Consider the following 7,631-nt stretch of genomic DNA (forward strand, 5'->3'; position numbering starts at 1 on the left):
CAATTTACTTAGAGTTAGTGTCTCTGCTGAGCACAGAGCAATGAGGAAACCTGGTCAGTCTAGTGAGGACTTACTTTTTTTTTCTTTACTAGATAATTATTTAATATATTTAACTTAAAGTTTTCATTCAGCTGCTTTTTTTTTTATCCTAGTGGATAAGGTAAGGAAGCAGGTCCTGGAATGGACTTCTGCTTTTAAATTAACTCAGCCTCCAAATAAATGCTATCTTGTTACCAACCCTGGAGAGCAGGAGCGGCATGCTGCCTTGTCCCATCTGCTGTTTCTATTTGTTTTGATGCAAAGAGGCCAAGTTAAGAGACCTCATTTGGCCCAGAAGATCCTCCCAGGAGAAGCAACATAGGGCCTGCCTGCCTTTCATTTTTTTCTTGCTCTATCCTTTTGGTAGTGGAGCCAGGATGCAGTTACCTGTGTGACAGGAAAGGGACATAGTGATATCCTTTGGGCTTGGGCTGGAACACGTTACTGAACACCAAGCCTTTCAAGATGGTCCTCCTCAGCATCTTTAGAATTCTTCTTTGGGGACTAGTGCTTTTTACAGAACACAGAATCCACATGGAAAAGGTAGGGCAGCACTCTACTGGCCCCCTGGCTGAGGCTCCTACCTTGCCCCTGATTCAGAAGCTGCTAGAAGAAGCCCCTGGCAAGCAGCAGAGGAAGCCACAGGTCCTAGGGTATCCCACATGGTACATGCTGGAGTTGTACCAGCACTCAGCTGATGTGCATGGACACCCTAGGGAGAACCACACAATTGGGGCCACCATGGTGAGGCTGGTGAGGCCCTTGGCCAATGTAGCAATGCCTCTCAGAGACCCCTGGCATATACAGACACTGGACTTTCCTCTGAGACTAAACCAGGTCACCTACCAACTAGTCAGAGCCACTGTGGTTTACCGTCACTAGCTGGCTTCCACCTCTCCTGCCATGTGGAGCCCTAGGTCCAGAAAAACCCAAATGACTGCTTTCCTCCCTCAGGAAGAGGTTCTCAAAACCTCCCCTACTATCTGAAGCTTGGACGGAGATTGATATCACACAACACATTCAGCAAAGGCTCTGGAATCACAAGAGGTACAAGGTTCCATGACTGCACTTCATGTGTCAGCAGAAAAAAGGTAGCAAGGGTTATGAGCTCCTGTGGCATGGCACTTCATCCTTGGACTCTGCCTTCTTGTTATTCTATTTCAATGACACTCATAAAAGTGTTCAGAAGGCCAAACTTCTACCCGGTGGCCTGGAGGAATTTATGGAAAGGAACTCTTCTCTTGCAGAGGGCACAGCAAGCAGGCAGTATCGAATCTAAGATTCGTGGTCCCTCCCAGGAACATGATAGGCCTGAAAGTAACCAGTGTTCCCTCCACCATTTCCAAGTCAGTTTCCATCAGCTGGACATGGACCACTAGATCATTACTCCTCGTCTCTGTACCCCAAACTACTGTAATGGAACCTGCCCTCAGGTACTACACTATGGTCTCAATTCTCCCAATCATGCCACCATTCAGAACCTTGCCAATGAGATGGTGAACCAGAGTGTCCCTCAGCCCTCATGTGTCCCTTATCAGTACGTTCCCATTAGCAGCCTTATGGTTGAGGCTAATGGGAATATCTTGTACAAGGAGTATGAGAATATGATTACCCAATCCTGCACATGCAGGCGATAGCACAGGTACAGGTAGCCCAGGTTTCCCAAGAAATTGGAGTAGGGTTGAAAATAAAGAAACAAATGTCAATGTTATATCTGCAAGTGATTTCTAGCTAATATATGGGTTCTATTCCTTGCCTTAAGTGTTGCTACTTAAGTTTCCTCCCCTGTTTATGATCTCCTCACATTATAAAAACAGTTCTGATACCAAACATCAGTATGTTTTGACCACTAGTCAGAGCCCTTAATGATTGAGCAAGATGTTCCTTTAGATATGACCTCTCTATTTCCATGTCTTTTAATGGTGAATTTGTTAAAAAGGCCACCAGTCCATTGTGGGTAGAACTTTAGGCATTGTCCCACCAAGACCTGGAAGAGGTGGAATCTTCCTAGTGTAAATCTTCTGAGGCTCTCTAGAAGATTTGGGATGACAAAGGCAAATTGAGATTTTTATACTCCTCTTCCTTGCCTCCTATATTCTACAAACTAGTACTTAATCAGAAAGAATACCTGTCTCTGTGTTTGGATTGCCCTCTAAATCTAAAACTAACTTTTTCCCAAATAGACTAGAATACTTGTAGGCAATAATCTCCATAAAAATCTTCTAATGGATTTTTCCCCTAAACTTTAAGGGCTTTTACCTCCCAGCCTCTGAACTGGGAAAAGTCTCCAGGCTTCCTTCTTATCCGTGGGTGAGGAGAACAACCTCTAATAAGACCAAGAGAGAAACTGGAATACAGAGCTGTCTAAGACAAAATCAGTTCAAAACCATCCACATCTATGGTGAAGAGAAAGAGGGAAAGAGCTGTCATTTCTCATTAGGATTATGTATAGCGGAGTCATCTTAACCCTTCTATGGAACACTAGATTTCACAGGTTATTGTCTTATTTATGTAACACTTAAACCCCTGTTAATTACTCCATATAAAAAGCTCTCTGGTGTCTCAGAGGCTAGGAGTTGGCCTGGTTGGGGGTAAAAGGGGGAGAAGGCTGCAGTTAGGAAGCTTAAAAGACTGTGGGGGAAGGATGCATCATGCTGAGGCCTGGGTCTGACTTCATTCTGGACTTGCCTGTTTGTGTAAGTTCAGTTTGCCTCTGGGCATGGGTCTCTGGGGGAGATGGGCTTGCTGCCATGGAAGGCATGGAGCTATACCTTGGACTATGTGATGCTTGCAGTGTAACTCTTTTCTACTCCTGTGTTGTATTAAAGTGATGGGAACTGGGCTGTGTTACAAATAAATCATTTTGCTGTTTAAAAAAGTTTACATTCAATATAATTTTGTAATAGTTTCAGGTGAACATTGTAGTGTTTAGTCAATCATATACTTTACCAAGTGTTCCCCCTGATATTGCCAGTACCTGACTGACACCATACATAGTTATTACAATACAATCAATATTACTTGGCCATATAATAGAACAAAATTTTACAATTTGCGACAGCACTGATGGACCTAGAAGGTATTGTGCTAAATGAAATAAAGTCGAGAAAGGCAAATACCATGTGATCTTACTTATATGTGGAACCTAAAGAACAATATAAACAAACAAAACAGAAATAGTGGTGAGTTTTCAATCAAAGACTGAGCTGCTCCATCTCAAAAGGTAGCCATAGCCCTTAATGGTTTCCAAGATAGGAATATGGACATTAATCTCAACTCTTATTCTACCTCAATCCTGCTACCATTATCTGAGCAGCTTTCAAAGTCAGCTCCTACTATCAATGCCTAACTAAGTCCCAATTTTCTATAACATAAATTGATGATAATACTTACCTAGTCTTATAGTAATGCTATCCCGAGGTTTGGAAAGTTTTTCCTTGTTTGGAAATGAGAATAACCTGTGGATCTTTTTTACATAACTTAGCAGGGCCTCTTCAGTCAGTTCAGGGTGAAGATAAATTGAACAATAATTATGTGTCTCTTAGATGATCCAAACAAGGTCATTTGTTAGTTTACCATAGCAACTGCCAAAAACCCGATATCTATAAACATACATGATCTAATGTTGAAACTATGAACTACCTTGACATTATAGTTTTCAAAATATACAACAGATTGTTAGTATCCCTGTGCTTGCCTTGATATTTTAAATTATCCTCCAGTGATCCAAGGCAACTTGGTGCACAATTTGGGAACCACAAGTATACAATGAAAAGTGTATGTCTCTCCACTGCGGTCCTCATTGCTGTTTTCCATGGGTACACAGTATTAACATTTCTTTTGCCTAATTCCAGAAAATTTTGACACACCATCAAATGTAAAAACACTATACTCATTGTTCTGATCTTTGCTTTTTTGATTAATATATCCTGTAATCATTTTTAGCAAAACATACAATTCTTTGTTTTTAATAGTTACATTACTAATGGAAATTTATTCAATAAGATTTCAATTTATGTACATTTATTTGTTTAGCATTACTAACAGCATTGTAATGAATATCCTACATATCTTTGCCCACTTGCAGGATGAGTTCTAGAACAGAATTTCTGGACCAAATGCTACTAGTATGTACATTTAAAATTTGAGAGATATTACGTTTGTTGTGGTTAATGTCAATTAATTGGTAGACACATATACCTACAAACAAAGTTTGGGCAAGAGAGGAAACTTTCAGTTGGCATATTAGAAAAGACTTCCTCCAGATGGTACGTTCCATAGGACATCATGAAACAGGATGACAAGGGCACAGAAGCTACTTTAAAAGCAATAAAAAAGACAGATGCCAGAAGACTCTAACAAACAATATGTCTATAAGGTAAATTTTTAAACTTGGGGTCTTTTGGATATAATGTAGAGGTCCTGTTTAATTTAGGAGATGGAAAACCTAAATGTTTATTTTCACTAACCTCTAAATAAAATTGAGCATTTCTTTCACCTATGAATGTAGGCAACAATTCATGGTGGTATTAACAATACTTGTAACTGTCACCAAAAGAAATCACCCATATATTCATTTTATATTACTGTTCTTGCAGATACCTTGAAATATATTGAAAGCTCATCACTATCAACACTAATAAAAGAGAAAAATGGTAATTGGCGTACGAGCTACCCTTTTCATTGGCTAATCAGGGCTATGTACAAATTAACTGCCAACTAAGATTGGCAGTTAACTGCCAACAAGATGGCGGTTAATTTGCATATGTAGGCACAATGCAGGGAGGCGAAAGGGAAAGCAGGAAGAAGCCCCCTGCCACTGACAGTGATCGGAAACCCAGGGGGGAGCTAAGAGCTGGGGGGCAGGGCAAAGGCGGCCCTGGGGCCGCCTTTGCCCTGCCCCCCAGCCATGATCGGAGAATCAGGTGCCTTTTCCGCCCTGGCCAGTGATTGCAGGAAGTAGGGGTGGAGCCAGCGATGGGAGCTGGGCACGGTCGAAGCTGGTAGTCCCAGGAGCTAGGGGTCCCTTGCCTGGGCCTAAAGCGAAGCCCACGATCGTGGGGCTGCTGCAGCTGCAGGTCCCCACTGCCCGGGCCGGACGCCTAGGCCAGAGGCGTCAGGCCTGGGCAAGGGGCCAATCCTGCGATTGGAGGGTGATGGGGGTCAATGCCTGAGGGCTCCCAGTATGTGAGAGGGAGCAGGCTGGGCTGAGGGACACTCTCCCCTACACACACCCAGTGCACGAATTTCGTGCACCGGGCCCCTAGTCTATATATATAAAAGCCCAGCGACCAGAACGGTGGAACGACTGGGACAACCGGTGGCTATGACATGCATTGCGGCAGCCAACCAGTCTTATCTGGGTCCCAATTGGCCCCCAACACCTCGATTGGGGGCAGGGCAAGTGACCAACCACCCGTGGCCCCTCCAGCTGTGGGCCCCTATTGGGGCGGGATGGCTGGACCCCATCCATGCATGAATTCATGCACCAGGCCTCTAGTTTTTAAATAATGGTAAATATTATATCCATTGTTATATCTTGTTATGTAATGCATTAATAAAAATGCACAGATCACATTATATCACAAAATTTATTTATTTTATTTTATGCCATGTTATGATTTATCTATCACTGCATAACAAATGACCATGAACTTAGTGGTCTAAAACAACAGGCATTTATAATCTCACAGTTTCTGTGCATCAGGTGTCTGGGCACAGTTTTGCTAAGTCTGCTGTTTCAGGACCTCACAAAGGCTACAATCAAATATGGATTAGGGCTGTGGTTGCATCTTGAGGTTAAGCTGGGGAAAGATTCATTTCCAAGCTCACATGGTTGTTGGCTGAATTCAGTTCTTTGCTGCCTACTGATCTGAGTGTCCCAGTTTCTTGTTTTATCTTTGTCAGTCAGAGCTGTCTTCAATTACTTGAGGGTAACTAACAAGATAGTTACTTGCTTCAACAAAGTCAGCAAGGGAGAGAATCTGCTAGCATAACAGAAGTAAGTAGTGCAGTGAACTCACTCCTTAATAAACAACCATTTATCTGGAGAAAATTATAAAAGATACTCATTTACAGTTTCTGAAAATTGTTCTACGGGCATACAACAAATAGAGAAAATAAATTCAAGAAAATCTACTAAATTATGGTAAGAATACTGACTCTGGCATTTGAGCCATCACCTGCTCTGAATGCTCTACTCCAGGCAGGGGCTATCAGGAAAACAGGGATTCATCTCCCCTCAACTCCCAGTCTAGGGCTAAAGATTCTCTGTGGGAGGGGCAGGCTTTAGCTCAGTGTTTCAGAAACTATTTAAGGTAAGTGTGGCATAGATATCTACAGTCCCTTCCTAGGCCCGGGCTGCATTTGTAGGGCAGAAACTCTATCCCAGGTACAGCATGCTAAATGTACTGGGCCCTGACCTCCCCTGCCATGGTTCACCAGTGATGTGTTGCTTTCATGTTGAGAAAAGCAGTCAAGAAGCCTATGGGGCCACCACCTTAGGGAATACGTCTAAACTTGGTCTATGAGGCCATACCCAGATTGAAGAGTCATCAAAGAAAAGAAATATATTCAGCAAAGACATCACATTTTACATCAGTGTGGTATATTTGTTATATTGATAAACCAATATTGATACATTAGCATTACCTGATGTCATTAGTGTAAATTAGGGCTCATGCTTTGTGTTGTATATTCCTATGTGTTTTGATAAATGCATAGTGTCATATATCCATCATTATAGTATCAAAGTAATTTCCCCACAAACACAAAATCCCCTGTGTTTCACCTATTCATTCCTCCCTCCTCCTGAACCCCTAGCAACAATTGATCATTTTATTGTCTGAACAGTTTGCATATTGCTAAGTGAAAGAAGCTAGTGTGGAAAGGCTGTGTGATTTCAACTATATGACATTTGTCAATTATACCTCAATAAAGCTGGAACAATATTTTTAAAAGACTTAATCAGATTCTCAGGGATGGGGCCAAGAAAACCATATTTTTAACAGCCTCACCCAGTGATTCTTATTGCACTTTAACATTTGAACTAGTGGTATATATAGGCTCTAGCTCTGGCAACTGACAAACAGGTTTGAAATCTGGATCTTAAATCTTCTAGCTGAATAACTATGCTCAGTTTACTTACCCATGGGCCCCAGCTTTAATGCTTTTATCTGTAAAATAGGAATATCAATTATGCCTACCTCATAGAGTGGTTCTGATGATTAAATGAGCTATTATATGTAAAGCCCTAATCACCATGCCTAGCACTCTGTAAATGGTAACTAGGATTTCAGTTTTCCATTATTTTGTGCTTATAGTTCCCAATAAATACTGGCTATTCTTATCATCTCATATACCACTAAGAGGCAGTGAGGTATAGGAAAATGAATACAGGATCTGGAGTCAAATCTGGATACAAATTCCAGCTCTGCCCTTATAGGCTATGATCATGAACAATTCATAATCTGTGAGCCTCAGTTTCCTCATCTGTAAAATGGAAAAGAAAATAGTACCTACATCACAAAGCTATGAGAATTAAATACATTTAAAGGACTTGGCATGCAGTATGCATTTATACTATCTATCTA

At 41.6% G+C, this 7,631-nt stretch overlaps 1 pseudogene; it reads left to right on the forward strand.

Annotated features, from left to right (window-relative positions):
- Positions 1-504: 504 nt before the first annotated feature.
- Positions 505-1,676, forward strand: LOC132223426 (bone morphogenetic protein 15-like; annotated as a pseudogene).
- The last annotated feature ends 5,955 nt before the right edge of the window (positions 1,677-7,631 follow it).

The sequence above is a fragment of the Myotis daubentonii genome, chromosome X (assembly GCF_963259705.1).
Source record: "Myotis daubentonii chromosome X, mMyoDau2.1, whole genome shotgun sequence".
NCBI classification, from domain to species: domain Eukaryota; kingdom Metazoa; phylum Chordata; class Mammalia; order Chiroptera; family Vespertilionidae; genus Myotis; species Myotis daubentonii.